Here is a 17,804-nt window from a genome sequence, read left to right on the forward strand (position 1 = left end):
ATATTTACTGTTGCTCGAGTGGCTTGAGAGGTTTCTGACTAAGTGAGGCCGAGGGCCTGTGTTGTGAGGATATCATGGGATCGGGCTGTGCACCACAGCATGTTATACTGATTTTTGATATATAAGAGCCGGGAGACCTGATTTATTATGCCACGAGATGGCTTGTGATAGCGCTTGGGTTGTAGGATCCCATCCGGAGTCTGAACACCCCCAGTGAGCGTGGGTACCCAGTGTGAGTGATGTGATGTAGCCCGAGGGGCTATTGTTGATTCATATTGTTGCTCGAGGGGCTGATTACGAGTGATTGTGAGGTAGTCCGAGCGGCTGATTCTGTCGATATTTTGCCTGATGGGCGGTTTATGGTACATGTTTTTGCCCGAGTGGTTGTTTACCTTTCTATCATTTTTACTCATTGTTCTCATCACTCGTTTGAAACTATTGAAAGAGGTTTTAAAATGAAAGGTTTTACTGAAACTGAGTTTGTTTTACGAGACAAATGATTTCTGTACTGTTTTGGGTAATGTACTGTATTTGTTGTAGTGTTATGACGTGAAATTATGTGTTTTCTTACTGCTCAACTTTCATTTACTTTTATTACTTACTGAGTATGCGTACTCACATTACTCCATGCACATTGTGTGCAGATCCAGGAGTTTCGGGTCGCGATAGTGAGCATTGATTTTCCATTCAGCAGGATTTCGGAGTCGACAAGGTACCTGGCATTCGCAGCCCTGTTCTTCTCCCTCATATCTTCCTTAGATTTATTTAGTATTGCCTTCCAGACTTTGTTAGACTTTATTGTATTGAGACAGAGTTGTAGCTTCTCGTGACTTATGACACTCCGATGTCGGGCTTGTGTATTTATTCCTCAATGTTTATTTAGACTTATATTATGAGATTTCCTGTTAATTAATGGCTTAAAAATGATTTTATAGAATAATGGTTTGATTGGAATTGTGTCGGCTAGCCTAGTTTCACGATAGGCGCCATCACGACCGGATCGGTTTTAGGATCTTGACAGCCTTCATCCTAAGAACCTCCGTGGTAGTGTAATACTCTTTAACACTTTTGTAGGCTTGCACTAAGCTGTGCAACTTCTTAATGATCTCTCAATGGCAATGTGAAGGTAAAAATCTACCCCTCGTTGCTCTCTTCAAGTCTTCCCGAGTCTTAATTGGTATATCACCAAGCCTTCTATGATCAAGCTCAGTTCTTTCAAGCCAAGCAGAGGCATTTCCCTCAAATTCAGTCACCACAATTTAAACTTTTTTCTCTTTAGAGTAGTTATGAACTCTGTAAATCCTTTCCACTTTTTCTTCCCACTCCAAGTATGCATTTGCATCAATTGTTCCAGGAAGGAATCTTCATCTTAATGCTACCCAAGTTTCTATTAACTCCTTCATCTCGGTTGTGTTGATTCCAGTGTCGCATCCCAAATCTTTTGCCATGCCTAGCTCCTCTCATACCCCCTCTCAATTCTTGATGACCATAATCAACATAGTCATCAAATTCTTCATAAGGGACATATTATGGAGGTACCCTAACTTGTGGTGGATCCCTCCTTACATTTTGAGGTGGACCTTAACGTACTGCGGGAGCAGGAGCTACTGGTACTGTGTGATTAGCCCTCTGCAAGTTTTCTACCTATAAAGTCAGATGTTGTATCTTTGCAACATAGTTTGCAGCATCTCATTAGTTCCTTTAGCCTAAGCTGGTGCTTCAGTGCCATTTGTATTATCCTCAACGCCAGACATTCTCTCACAATTATGAATTCTCACGTTTCACTCTTATATATTCGCTACCTCACTCCTTGGAAATCCTCAAAGTTCGAGCTCAACTCACAAATCACCTATCCAAGAATGAGTTTTCTTGAAAGTAATTTAAGAGTGGAGTTTATGTAATCAAAAACGGACTTTTAAAAACTAAGGATGGGAGCCAAGAAATTTCTACGAAAATAATGAGAAAAGCACGAACAAATTGGCACAAAAGAAATAGTCAGTTTCAAATATTAAGAATGATTTAATTCAAACTAGCACTAGTTTATTCTTAACAAGAATCCCCAATGAATATTTCTTACCCAAAAGTAATCTTTCCCCAACAATCAAGAACAATTCAATAATAAGTATTTTTCTATTTTTTTTGAAACTCAAGAACAATTTTGTTTTTTGGTTTTTATTTTTTTTTGTTTTGTTTGTGTAAGCAATTCGACTAGGGTTTAGTCAGAAATAAGAACTATACTTTTTTTACTAATTCAGATCTTGATTTCAAGAATGGGGAACGTGGGTTTATTAGGACAACACCTGTGTCTTCGCTCTGATACCAACTGATACGATCCAAGATAAACAAAATAGGAGGAATATGAAAATAACAATAATTAAAGCAAAACTAATGATAGGTTTGATTAAGATAATAAAAAATAATACGAATAATAAATATAAAAGAAAATCTAGAACCCTAAGCGAACGTCTCAAGCAACAATTGAAAAACTATTTGATCGCCTCCCAAGAACAACAAATTAGAACCTTAGATATAAAGAAAGGAGAAGAACATTACTCTCAAGAACCCAAGTCTTGAAAACAGGTAATCCAAAGTCGAACTCGAACCAAGAGGTTCCAAATCTCTGTCAAGAGTTTTCTTATGTCAAAATATGCTAAGTTCCTAATGAAATAACCTAGGCTGTTATAAATATCCAACGGGTAAACTAGGAAAAGTTTCAAAGTTAATGATCCAAAAAAGCTCGTCAGGCCAAACCATAGCCTCAATTGTAACCCCAACCGTGACGCACAGCTGAACCATGATGATTCCAGAAACTTATTTTCTTCAGCTCTTCGGGCCCTTCTTGAACCGTGGCCAACAGTTGGTGAAACTGTGTCACATGGCTTGACTTGGGGTCTTGATTGTTCAATTCTCAAGACTCCAACCATAGTATCATTTGCATGAATCATCCAAGTGACTTTTCAAATATCTTCTAGTCAATTGTTGAAGACCACGCATCTTCTCAGCGTGCATCCCTCGGGCGTTCTTGGACTTGGAGCAAGTCAAAGGTCCAATAGAAAATTCGAGGTCATCTTCAATATTCTCCGCTTTGCCCGGGCTATCTAGAATCATATCAAATGATATCAAAGGAACAAAAAGAGGAGAAAATAAAACTAGCTTAAAAATAAATAATAATACTGTATACGGCTAAAATCGGAGAGTCCGATTTTATGGTCATTATGACATTCTATAGCCATCTTCAGAGGGCCTGAGGTTCAACCCCGAGGGTTCCCTATGCACAACCTCAGGGCAGTGCAGATCGGTAGCTATTATGGATAAGCGAGAAGTTCCCAAGGCGCGTGATTAGGATTGACCAGGTCTGCAAGAATAGTACAAGTCCGTACCGTGACATTAAATAGTTGTACCAGCTATAAATCTTTGTAATAAATGTATATGTACTATATTGAGATTCCCCCTCCTATATAAAGGGGACCCTTGTTATTTTTTGCACACATGATATTCAATACAAGAACAAGAACATTCTCTGCTCTCTAACTTAAACAATCTCCATTGTCTCTCCTTTGATTTATTGCTTACATTTATTGTGTTTTATTGATTGTTCTTCATTTATACTCACCATTGATCATAAAGAGCCATCATCAAGGCCCTTAAAACTGTTAGTTCTTCATTGACCAGCCCCAGCCCAATGTTTTTAGCTTGACCTCGAGGCCCCGCTTAGGCCAATCTGAGGCCCCGATTCACAGTTGTTTGGTTTGGATAATAACGCTGCTCCTTACTCTTACTTTATTTTCTTAGCTCACACTTAGAATCTATTGCCTAACAACTAGAATTAAAATAAATCACGTATTTTTAGAACTACAAAATCAAATCTAATTGTAATTACCATTTTCAAGGTAAACAGTTTGGCGCCCACCGTGGGGCTAAAAATAATAGTGATTGTTTTCGTGCTGGTTCATTGAAAATGCAACTTATTCTTCACGCTTTTTCTTGTCCAAGAATCTTTGATACATGTCAAAATGTACAACTCAGTGAATATACATGAAAACAACGGTCTTGAGGACCATGGAGAGAATGGCGTAGCTATTCCAAGCGTCGGTGTACCACCGCAAAACCCTGAGGATGCACCAGAGCCAATCCCCGTAGATGTGGTCTCACGCAATGCCTAGCACGTCGATATAAGATCCCACACTAACAAGAGTATATGCCAAGAAGACCAACAAGAAGCTCAGAGAACCCCAGCTCGGGAGGAGCGAGAGGTTAGCCTTCACGTCATTTTTGAAATGTTGCAGGCACAACAGCTGGCGATTTCTCAACTACAAAGCTACCAAAAAACTCCAAGCACAGCAGCACCGGAAACGGTTCCTTGAGCCGAACAGGTACCAGAAAGATCGAGCAACAACGGGTCAGCAGCCGACCCCGCTGTTATGAAGCTGCTCGAGGACCTCACGAAGAGGATTAAATCAGGCAAAAAGAATATAGAATCTAATGACAAAAAGGCGGAGACCTACAATTCAAGGGTCGATCAGATCGCGCACCCCCAATTCTGAAGGGTGTAGATTCAAAGAAATTCGTACAAAAGCCATTCCCATCGAGTGCTACTCCAAAGCCCATCCCGAAGAAATTCAGAATGTCCGATCTCCCGAAGTACAATGGAACCTCAGACCCCAACGAGCACATTACTGCTTACACCTGTGCTGTAAAGGGAAATGACTTGAAGGATGACAAGATTGAATCCGTCCTGTTGAAAAAATTCGGAGAAACACTTTCAAAAGGGGCCATGATGTGGTATCACAACCTATCCATGAATTCGATAGACTCATTTGCCATGCTGGCAGATTCTTTTATAAAGGCACATGTCGGTGCCATCAAGGTTGCTACAAGGAAATCATACATCTTCAAAATCAAATAGAGGGAAAATGATATGCTGCAGGAGTTTGTATCTCGCTTTCAAATAGAGCGAATGGAATTACCGCCAGTCTCTGATGACTGGGCAGTGCAGGCCTTCACCCAAGGTTTGAACGAACGAAGTTCGATAGCTTCGAAGCAGCTGAAGCAGAACTTGGTTGAAAATCTTGTCGTGACTTGGGCGGATGTCCACAATCGATATCAATCAAATATTAGGGTCGAGGATGACCAACTAGGAGCCCCCTCGAGCTCAGTATATCCTAGCAGGCTCCTGGAAAAGGAGCCTAAGCCAAATAAGGAAAGGTACCAACCATACACTGAAAATCGAAGAAATGCCCCAAGGCGTAACATACCCCGAAGTGACTAAAGGGCAAATCGAAGTCAGAATCCTCGGGACTCGTAAGCAGAGCTAGATTTGACAGACACACAAGACCAACAGAGTACCCTGATTATCTGAGTACAACTTCAACATTGATGTCTCAGACATCGTATCAGTCATAGGTAAAATCAAAGACACCAGGTGGCCAAGACCCTTACTCTCAGATCCGTCGCAAAGGAACCCTAACCTGGTGTGCGAATTTCATGGCACACATGGTCATAGGACAGAAGATTGTAGATAGCTCCGAGAAGAAGTAGCCCGACTAATCAACAAAGGGCACCTCCGAGAGTTCCTCAGTGACCGAGACAAAAAACAATTTCTGGAAAGAGAGGAGAACAGGAAAAATGAAATAGAAAAGCCACAACATGTCATCCACATGATCGTTGGAGGAATCGACATCCCACAGGAACCCATTGTCCAAAGAACAAAAATATCCATTACTAGGGAAAAATGAACTCGAAGTAATGTACCCGAGGACGCCCTCACATTCAGGAAAGAGGACATCGAGGCCCTGTCTTAGCCTCATAACGATGCATTGGTAATATCTTTTCTTGTAAATACATTTCAAATTAAACGTGTGCATGTGGATCCAGGTAGCTCGGCCAATATCAGGTCGAGGGTGGTGGAGCAGCTCGGACTGCTCGACTAGATCGTGCCCGCCTCTCGAGTCCTCAACGGATTCAATATGGCGAGAGAGACAACGAAAGGGGAAATTACCCTCCCGGTCAACGTGGCTGGTACGACCCAAAATGTCAAGTTCCATGTCATCGAAGGAGACATGAGATACAATGCCTTGCTCGGAAGGCCATAGATACACTGCACGAGAGAAGTACCATAAGCCCTTCATTAAATGATGAAGTTCCCAATGAAGGACAGAATAAAAATGGTATACGGGGAGCAACACGCAGGAGAGAGATGTTCGCGGTGCATGATGTAGCACCATCATCGACACCTTCAACATCGAAGGAGCCAAAGGATAAGCAAACAACAAAGTAGCAATCACAACCTACATCCTCAGATACACCCGAGTCAATGAGCAAAGGACCGTACTGTGTCCCCGGAGCAAGCAGTTGAAGAATATCAAGGCTCAAAACGCCATCACTACTAAGCTATAACCGTCTCCTTTTTATTTACATCTTACACTAACTTATGTGCAGTTGTCTAGTTAGAAAAATCGAAGCACCTTCCAGCTTGAAGACCTTAGGTTTTAAAGCAAGCGTTGCACTCTTTTCCTTCGATCGGATTTTATCCCAAGAAGGGTTTTACCGGCAAGGTTTTTAACGAGGCAACATCGATATGCTACCTAAGGAGAACTTAACAAGTATTCAACGCTTCTCTTCAAACAACCTCGAATACTGAGGGGCATCCCCCGGGAGACCACCTCCCCGGAGAAATCAAGATGAGCCAAAGAGGGTCTCGATAGGAAGATAATGTATCGGGCCAAACAGTCAAATAAACCGTGTCCGCGTAGAATATTCGAACCCTCGACGGCGAAAACTATATATAAGTACCAAGTAATCAAGGAATATTTTTCCGTCAAAATACTTTGCGTTTCAAAGAAGTTTGCTATTTTCACAAGAAACGGCCCCAAGGCTAGAAATTTCCCGAACACTCGGAAATGAAATCTAAAACTCTAAGTCGTAAGACCTCCAGGACAAAAACTTCGTGCTCGTAAGCCCTCAATGAGTAAACATCAAGCTTACAAATAACGGATCCAGAGCCAAAAACTTTCGATGTCTCAGGGACTGTCGTCGGCTGTCACCCCATCAAGCTATTAAAAACCCGAGGCCATAAGACATCGCGCGGGCAACCTCGAGCCCGAAAAGCCCTCCATGTGGCAATACTAATGTAAGACCTCTATGAGGCATTATCAACAGTGTAACACCTCCATAAGGCAACACCAAATCTGTAAGACCTCAAGCAAGGCATGAATTATACTTGTGCCAACTAACCTATCTGTAAGCCCTCAAGAAAGGCGTGTTCAAATTTATAACACCTTACAAAAGGCATAATCCCGATCTTAAAGTCAAGGCTATATATTCGAAATTGTAAGACCCCTAAAAAGGTATACCCTCGATATAGACGTCGAGGCTACCTCACTCGGGGACTAAAAAGTTGTAGCCAAACACAATGACCACAGTCATAAGGCTTCAGCCAAACTAACGTGACTCGGGGATGCCCAACCATCGCCATAAAATCACAGGCCTTCAATTACTTCGAAAATACTTCAAAAAGAACCGGTTAATCAGGCTATCCTCGACATAAGCAAAAGAGCTTCGATCATATCAGCTCCAAACAATAAAAAGGCTTCGAAACAATTTAGCCATCGAGCACTCCTGAGGTGCTCATCTATTATCATATAACGGCTCACAATCGAGGTTCTTATCGAACCGTCAAAGAGTCGGACGAACACAAAACTTCAATGAGGGAAAAATAAAGCCTATATTAGAGGTCGTACCGACCCAACGCGTAAGAGCCATTATCGCTAGCTTAAATTAAAGGTCGTACTGACCCAATACGTAAGAGCCAACTTAAAGTTCAAAAACTTAAGGGTCGATGAGCTCGAGTCGAAACCTGACTCGAAGAGTGAGGCCAAAACGGTTAACTAAAAAGCGCCTAAGGGCAAATGCATAAGAGCCTACGGGCCAGCCCAACAAGCCTCATGGCCGATTTGTAAACCTAAGGGTTTTTACTCGAAGGCCAATTCATCTGGCTAATCATTGACAAACATCAAAATTCAAGACAAAGAAAGACATACACAAGCAAAGAGAAATTCATGAAAGGAAAAATCGAAAGGCTTCATCTACAATGTTCTCTAAAAGCATTACACATAGAATCAAAAGCCTAGTCTACTTTCCCCTCGGGGACTACGGCCCCATCGGCCTCCCCCTCATTATCTTCGACATCAGATACGAGGAACTTGGTATCGTATTCATCCGCCTTAGCCTGCTCTATCTCTTCTGAGAGATCGAAGCCCCTAGCGTGGATTTCCTTGAGAGTTTCCCTCCGGGATTTGCACCGGGCATATTCATTGCTTCTGCTCTCCCGATCGGAAGCCCCTCTCAACACTGCTCGAGCGTCAGCAGCATCTTTTAAATAGACGACCACTTTTTTATTAGCCTTAGCTCGAATCTCTTCAGCTTCAGCCCGGGCGTCCACGACCTCGGCCTTCATCTTCAAAAGGTCAGACTTGAGCCTTGCAGTCCTGCTCGTCTGGACCGAGCTATTTTCACAAGCATTCCAGAGTTGCACCTCGAGGGCAGAAGCCTTGGCCAAAGCATTCTTCTTGGCCACAATTTGGGCATCTATCTGAGCCCTTAGCTCATTACACTCATACTTGGCCTGACCAACTTCTCCCCAAAGGCATTCCAGGTCCTCCGTCTTGCTCTACAACTGAAGTATCAAAATATTAATCTCCGAGGGTAGAAGAAGAAACATGCATCCTCTCGAAACAAAGGTTATTTGTCTCTCGAGGCGGCCTTCATAATTCAGGCATCGATTCATCTCATACCGAAGGTGTATCAATTCCTTTGCCCTTTTATCACAAAGAAGCCTAAAGGATTTCTCCCCGTCCAAGGACTTCCACAACCTAGCTTCACAGCGGAGCAGCTCGGACTTGAGCTTGTCAAAATCCTATGAAAAGAAACTCAGTAAGAAAATGAAAATGCAAAACCGAAAGACAAACAAAGTCAACCAAAACTCACCATAGAACAGAGCCGCTGAGCCTCCTCAAAGGTTGAACATACGTCTACTGTCCTGGTCCCATCGGCCCCGGTTGAACCGCTCTTGATAGGGATATGATTGCTTGAGATCCCACTTAATTTAGGCGGCCCCTGGCCTCGAACATCCCTCGAAGTACCTTCGACGGGAGAAGAAGACGACGGCAAAAAATCTGTATCCCTTGAAGTACCTTCGATGGGCGAAGAAGATGGCGGCAAAAAATCTTTATCCCTCGAAGTACCTTCGATGGGAAAAGAAGACGGCGGCAAAGGAGGAACCATTTTTCTGAGGCTAGAAGCCTCGGGTGCTGCAGGCTCAGCTAATAGATCTTCTTTGAGCCTCCAAGCAAGGGTTGCCTCACTATGAGCACATTCGCCCTTCAAGGATTCCTTCCATTTTGTTATTATTCCTCGACCCCGAAGCCGACGATCCTTCCTCCTCTCCGAGGGGGCACGATCTCATCTCAGGAAATTCTCCAATGTCTGCGATGATGGAGTTAATACACATAAAAGAAAGTACCTTTCAAAGAAAATAAACCACACAGCACATACCGTGGTGTTTTGCCTCCCATCTATCCTTTGACAGGTCTTGCCACTTACGCTCATCGTAGGTCGAGCAAGCCAGCTTCCAAGTCCAATCCACCAGGTTAGGGACCTCATATGGCATCCACGGTACTGCTATAAAAAAGAAAAGCAAAACATCTATACGGAGTACGCCTCCACCATGAACAAAAATGATAAAAACACAAGTGTGCCACTTACGCGTGAAATTCCATTGCTTAGGAAATGGCAGGAACTCCACGAGGATAATATCAACAGTCCGCACTCGGACAAATTGACTCATCCACCCTCGGTCCCCATCTTATTCATCATCGGCAACAAAGGGCCTGGTGGATCGACATTGTAAAGTTATCAGGCCTCGATAATAAAAGGGCTGATACAATCTGATGAGATGGCTAAGGGTGAACTCGAGCCCGGCTTCCTCCGCAAAGAACCTTATCGTCAATACTATCCTCCAGAACGACGGGTGAACCTGTGCCAGAGTAACTCGATATCTTCGACAGAAGTCGAGCACGACTCTATCGATTGGGCCCAACATAAGAGGGGTACGTGTATACGTTCAAAAACCCCTCTACATGAGCCATGATGTTCTCTTCCAAGGAAGGTGCCTGCAGTACCACCTTTTTTCCCCATTTGCAGTCTCTCCTCACTGCCTCGATGTGTTCCCCTCCTATTGATGAAACGAACCTCGATGCGTGCTCCCAATGGCCCTAAACATTGGGAGGTCTCTCTAATGTAAAGTCCCTCCTCGAAGCGAAGCATCTCGAGGTTAGCTCATCGAATACCGGCGGTGTACCACTGATCGAGCAGGTAGAAGAGGCGGAACTATCCTTTTCTTGGTGAACAAATTTTGGCATAGCAGCCATAACTATGGTGAAACAAGAAGAAGGAGGTGAAATTTAAACGAAAGATTTGAATTAAAATGATGGAAGCGCTAATGCAAGGAAGAAAAGCTCCACAAGAAGGATAGTTGATCAAAATAGAAAAGTCCTCAAATGAGAGGAAAGTAGACTTATATATAGAGCAAGCGGCGATTGTCCGCCTACTCTAAAGGCCAGTTAATTCTGACTAGGCCATTATCACTTTTAGGGAAGTGTACCGGCGGGACCACCTCGGTCACTTCATGGTCGTGTCATACGAATGACATTGTTATACAACGTTCGAGGGGTCGAAGATTCCCATATCAACTTGGCCTTGAGATGGTGCCCGATCTCGAGGATCTCTGCTATTACAAGTATGGGTCATTCACCCGATTCTCTGGCCCCCGGGCTACCCGAGTCCGAGTCAGTTCTCACTCAAGGGTTATTAATAAAGCCTCAGGGCTATCTTCGCCTTCAATTCAATTTAAATGCTCCCTCGATTACTTTAGCCCAAGGGCCACCCGAGTTCGAGTGTATCCTCGCTCGGGTACTATCTATAACGCCTTAGGGCTATCTTCATTTTAAGTTCAAGCAAGTTTTCGAGGCTGCCCGAGTTCAAGCAAACTCTCACTCAGGGACTATTTGTAAAGGTCTAAGGGCTATCTCTATTTTCTGTTGATCGAGCAAACTCTCACTCGAGGACTAGAAACAAGGCCTAAAAGGGCTAAGCTTTATTTCGAAGAAAATTGGGACATTAAAATCACTCAATTCGAACACAGAAGTCCCGATGACCTAAGTTTGTACCAGATCGATCCAGACTTAGTCCGAGGGATGACAAAGAATCTTAAGAAATATCATATTAATCAATCGAGAACCGAAGAGATTACGATGGCCGGGTCCAGTATTCGGACCAATCAAAAAGTAAAATGGAAGTTCAGCACAAGCCAAAGGCAAATCAAAGAAACTTTTATATTGATAAAATACGATTACAAAAGCACACAAGGGGTCCTTACACAGAAACAAAGAAGCAAAAAACAACAGCCAAAAATCCTAATCTACTTTTGGAGGTACATCCTCGGGAGCGACATATGCGAGAACCATTTCCTCGGGGATCCCATTTCGATCTTCAGAACGACGTCTTCGAGAATCTCCTCCAAATCAGCAATAGATGAGGAAGAGGCTATAGCCTATCGAAGAGCAAAAACTTTTAACATGCAGGGAAAATTGTGGCTTGGTGAAAAATTTAATCAATCGAGAACCGAAGAGATTACGATGGCCGGGTCCAGTATTCGGACCAATCAAAAAGTAAAATGGAAGTTCAGCACAAGCCAAAGGCAAATCAAAGAAACTTTTATATTGATAAAATACGATTACAAAAGCCCACAAGGGGTCCTTACACAGAAACAAAGAAGCAAAAAACAACAGCCAAAAATCCTAATCTACTTTTGGAGGTACATCCTCGGGAGCGACATCTGCGAGAACCATTTCCTCGGGGATCCCATTTCGATCTTCAGAACGACGTCTTCGAGAATCTCCTCCAAATCAGCAATAGATGAGGAAGAGGCTATAGCCTATCGAAGAGCAAAAACTTTTAACATGCAGGGAAAATTGTGGCTTGGTGAAAAATTTGGCGATTATGGGTCTCGCCAACACTACTATTGAGAAGCCACTTCTTGAGACATTACACTGGTGTGGGATGCAAAAGTTAGTAGATGACGCCACCTCACTCCATGGAAAGCAAAAGGAGTGAAGCGCCACACCAGGTTGAAGTTAAGAGAGATGAACAACAGTTCATGGTCCACATATCCTCTGATACGAAAATTATTTGAAGCCCCTCTCTCATTATTTTGGGCCAACAACAACAACAACAAAAAACCAGTATGATCCCACTCGGTGGGGAGAAGCTCTGAAAAAGAGTCATGGAATAACTAGCAAAATTGTTGTCGTGTGACCTTACGGTCATGGGCTTGAACCATGAAAATTAGAGTTTGGATGAGGATGAAGAGAAGAAAAGGGTTAAAGGCAATAGAAAAATGACTGGGTGAAATTTTGGTTCAAGTAACCTCCCATTTATAGAAAGGCGGTAACGTAACTGACGCCGCAATAAATGCCACTGGGAAATGTATCAACCGGCGCAATCAATGTTCAAGTAAACTACCATTACTAAACCTGAGTTTGTTTTACGAGACAAATAATTTCTGTACTATTTTGGGCAATGTACTATATTTGTTGTAGTGTTATGACGTGAAATTATGTATTTTCTTACTGCTCAGCTTTCATTTACTTTTGTTACTTACTGAGTTGGGGTACTCACATTACTCCCTGTACCTTGTGTGCAGATCCAGGAGTTGCGGGTCGCGATAGTGAGCATTGATTGTCCATTCAGCAGGATTTCGGAATCGACAAGGTAGTTGCATGGCGTTCGTAGCCTGTTCTTCTCCCTCATATCTTCCTTAGATTTATTTAGTATTGCCTTCCAGACTTTGTTAGACTTTATTATATTGAGACAGAGTTATAGTTACTCGTCCCATTTATAGAAAGGCGGTAACGTAACTGACGCCGCAATAAATGCCACTGGGAAATGTATCAACCGGCGCAATCAATGTTCAAGTAAACTACCATTACTAAACCTGAGTTTGTTTTACGAGACAAATAATTTCTGTACTATTTTGGGCAATGTACTATATTTGTTGTAGTGTTATGACGTGAAATTATGTATTTTCTTACTGCTCAGCTTTCATTTACTTTTGTTACTTACTGAAGTTGGGGTACTCACATTACTCCCTGTACCTTGTGTGCAGATCCAGGAGTTGCGGGTCGCGATAGTGAGCATTGATTGTCCATTCAGCAGGATTTCGGAATCGACAAGGTAGTTGCATGGCATTCGTAGCCTGTTCTTCTCCCTCATATCTTCCTTAGATTTATTTAGTATTGCCTTCCAGACTTTTTTAGACTTTATTATATTGAGACAGAGTTATAGTTACTCGTAACTTGTGACACCCCAATATCGGGCTTGTGTATTTATTCCGCACTGTTTATTTAGACTTATATTATGAGATTTCCTGTTAATTAATGGCTTAAAATGACTTTTATAGAACAATGGTTTGATTTGGGAATTGGGTTGGCTGGCCTAGTTTCACGATAGGCGTCATCACGATCAGGTCAATTTTAGGGTCGTGACAGCCTTCATCCTAAGAACCTCCATGGTAGTGTAATACTCTTTAATACTTTTGTGGGCTTGCACCAAGCTGTGCAACTTCTTAATGATCTCTCAATGGCAATGTGAAGGTAAAAATCTACCTCTCGTTGCTCTCTTCAAGTCTTCGCGAGTCTCAATTGGTCTATCACCAAGCTTTCTACGTCCCGTACGACTATTAAATTGCGTATTTAATTGAAAACTATTTGGTACTATTGTGTTTTGGAAAGTATTATTATTTTTTGGGCTGAATGCCATATTTGGGGCCTCATGCCAACTGTTTGGACCCTTAGGGGCTTTTTACTACTGTTCCTCACAGTTATGACTTAACATTTGTACTCAATCATGCTATGTTTTACTGAATTCATAACTCAGCCGTATTTACTCCATTTTGACACTTTAAATGATATTTTGAGATGAGCATCATGTTTTACTGTTGCCCGAGTGGCTTGAAAGGTTTCTAACTAAGTGAGGCTGAGAGTCTGTGTTGTGAGGATATCATGGGATCGGGCTGCGCACTGCAGCATGTTATACTGATTTGTGATATATGAGAGCCCGAAGACCTGATTTATTATGCCACGATATGGCTTGTGATAGCGCTTGGGTTGTAGGAGCCCATCCGGAGTCTGAACACCCCCAGTGAGCGTGGGTACCCAGTGTGAGTGATACAATGTAGCCCGAGGGGCTATTGTTGATTCATATTGTTGCTCGAGGGGCTGATTACGAGTGATTGTAAGGTAGCCCGAGGGGCTGGTTCTGTTGATATTTTTTCCGATGGGCGGTTTATGGTACATGCTTTTGCCCCAGTGGCTATTTACATTTCTATCATTTTTACTCATTGTTTTCATCACTCATTTGAAACTATTGAAAGATGTTTTAAAATGAAAGGTTTTACTGAAACTGAGTTTGTTTTACGAGACAAATGATTTTTGTACTGTTTTGGGCAATGTACTGTATTTGTTGTAGTGTTATGACGTGAAATTATGTGTTTTCTTACTGCTCAGCTTTCATTTACTTTTATTACTTACTGATTATGCGTACTCACATTAGTCCATGCACCTTGTGTGCTGATACAGGAGTTGCGGGTCGCGATAGTGAGCATTGATTGTCCATTCAGCAGGATTTCGGAGTCGACAAGGTAGCTGCATGGCGTTCACAGCGCTGTTCTTCTCCTCATATCTTCCTTAGATTTATTTAGTATTGCCTTCCAAACTTTGTTAGACTTTATTGTATTGAGATAGAGTTTTAGTTGCTTGTGACTTGTGACACTCCGATGTTGGGCTTGTGTATTTATTCCACACTGTTTATTTAGACTTATATTATGAGATTTCCTGTTAATTAATGTATTAAAAATGATTTTATAGAATAATGGTTTGATTTGGAAATTGTGTCGGCTGGCCTAGTTTCACGATAGGCGTCATCACGATCGGGTCAGTTTTAGGGTCGTGACAGCCTTCATCCTAAGAACCTCCGTGGTAGTGTAATACTCTTTAACACTTTTGTGGAATTGCACCAAGCTGTGCAACTTCTTAATGATCTCTCAATGGCAATGTGAAGGTAAAAATCTACTCCTCGTTGCTCTCTTCAAGTCTTCCCGAGTCTCAATTGGTATATCACCAAGCTTTCTACGATCAAGCTCAGTTCTTTCAAGCCAAGCAGGGGCATATCCCTCAAATTCAGTCACCAAAATTTAAACTTTTTTCTCCTTAGAGTAGTTATGAACTCTATAAATCCTTTCCACTCCAAGTATGCACCTGCATCAGTTGTTCCCTCAAAGGAAGGAATCTTCATCTTAATGCTACCCAAGTTTCTATCAACTCTTTCATCTCGGTTGTGTTGATTCCATTGTCACAACCCAAATCTTCTGCCATACCTAGCTCCTCTCCTACCCCTCTCAATCCTTTATGACCATAATCGATATAGTCATTAAACTTCATCTTCAAATTCTTCATATGGGACATATTGTGGAGGTACCCTAACTTGTGGTGGATCCCTCCTTACATATTGAGGTGGACCTTGACGTATTGCGGGTGCAGGAGCTACTGGTAGTGTCTGATTAGACCTCTACAAGTTTTCTACCTATAAAGTCAGATGTTGTGTCTGTTGCAACATAGTTTGCAACATCTCATTAGTTCCTTTAGCCTAAGCTGGTGCTTCAGTGCCATTTGTACTATCCTCAACACCAGACATTCTCTCACAATTATGAATTCTCACGTTTCACTCTTACATATTCGCTGCCTCGCTCCTTGGAAATCCTTAAAGTTCGAGCTCAACTCACAAATCACCTATCCAAGAATGAGTTTTCCTTAAAGTAATTTAAGAGTGGAGTTTATGTAATCAAGAACGAACTTTTAAAAACTAAGGACGGGATCCAAGAAATTTCTACGAAAATAATGAGAAAAGCACGAACAAATTGGCACAAAAGAAATAGTCAGTTTCAAATATTGAGAATGATTTACTAGTTCGTTCTTAACAAGAATTCCCAATGAATTTTTCTTACCCAAAAGTAATCTTTCCCCAATAATCAACAAGATCACTTCAATAATAGTTTTTTTTTCTATTTTATTTTTTTGAAACTCAAGAGCAATTTTTTTTTTTGATTTTTATTTTTTGTTTTGTTTTTGTGAGCAATTCGACTAGGGTTTAGTCAGAAATAAGAACTATACTTTTTTTACTAATTCAGATCTTGATTTCAAGATTGGGGAACGTGGGTTTATTAGAACAATACCCGAGCCTTCACTCCGATACCAACTGATATGGTCCGAGATAAACAAAATAGCAGAATATGAAAATAAAAATAATTAAAGCAAAACTAATGATATGTTTGATTAAGATAATAAAAAATAATACGAATAATAAAATATAAAAGAAATCTAGAACCCTAAGTGAACGTATCAAGCAACAATCGAAAACTATCTGATCGCCTCCCAAGAACGACAAATTAGAACCTTAGATATAAAGAAAGGAGAAGAAGATTACCCTCAAGAACCCAAGTCTTGAAAATAGGTAATCCAAAGTCGAACTCGAACCAAGAGGTTCCAAATCTCTCTCAAGAGTTTTCTTATGTCAAAATATGCTAAGTTCCTAATGAAATAACCTAGGTTGTTATAAATATCCAATGGGTAAACTAGGAAAAGTTTCAAAGTTAATATCCCAAAAAAGCTCGTCAGGCCAAACCATAGCCTCAATTGTAACCCCAACCGTGACGCACAGCTGAACCGTGTTGAATTCCAAAAGCTTATTTTCTTCAGCTCTTCAGGCCCCTCTTGAACCGTAGTCAACGATTGGTGAAACTATGTCACACGATTTGACTTGGGGTCTTAATTCTTCAATTCTCAAAACTCAAAATATGGTATTCATTTGCATGAATCCTCCAAGTGACTTTTCAAACATCTTCTAGTCAATTGTTGAAGACCACGCAGCTCCTCAGCGTGCATCCCTCGGACATTCTTGGACTTGGAGCGAGTCAAAGGTCCACTAGAAATTTCAGGGTCATCTTCAATATTCTCCGCTTTGCCCGGGCTATCTAGGATCATATCAAATGACATCCAAGGAACAAATAGGAGTAATAATAAAACTAGCTTAAAAATAAATAATAATACTGTATACGGCTAAAATCGGAGAGTCCAATTTTATGGTCATTATGACATTCCATATCACGTCTTCAGAGGGCCCGAGGTTCGACCCGAGGGTTCCCTATGCCCGATCTCGGGGCAGTGCAGATCGACAATTATCATGGATAAGTATAAAGTTCCCAAAGCGCGTGATTAGGATTGACCAGGTCTGCAAGAATAGTACAAGTCCGTACTATGACACTAAACAGTTGTACCAGCTATAAATCTTTGTAATAAATGCATATGTACTATATTGGGACTCCCCCTTCTATATAAAGGGGACCCTTGTTATTTTTTGCATACATGATATTCAATACAAGAATAAGAACATTCTCTGCTCTCTAACTTAAACATTCTCCATTGTCTCTCCTTTGATTTATTGCTTACATTTATTGTGTTTTATTGATTGTTCTTCATCTATTACTCATCATTGATCATAAAGAGCCATCATCAAGGCCCTTAGAACTGTTAGTTCTTCATTGACCGGCCCCAGCCCAACGTTTTTAGCTCGACCTCGAGGCACCTCTTAGGCCAGTCCGAGGCCCCAATTCACAGCTGTTTGGTTTGGATAAT

The sequence above is a fragment of the Nicotiana tabacum genome, chromosome 11 (assembly GCF_000715075.1).
Source record: "Nicotiana tabacum cultivar K326 chromosome 11, ASM71507v2, whole genome shotgun sequence".
Classification (NCBI taxonomy): Eukaryota; Viridiplantae; Streptophyta; class Magnoliopsida; order Solanales; family Solanaceae; genus Nicotiana; species Nicotiana tabacum.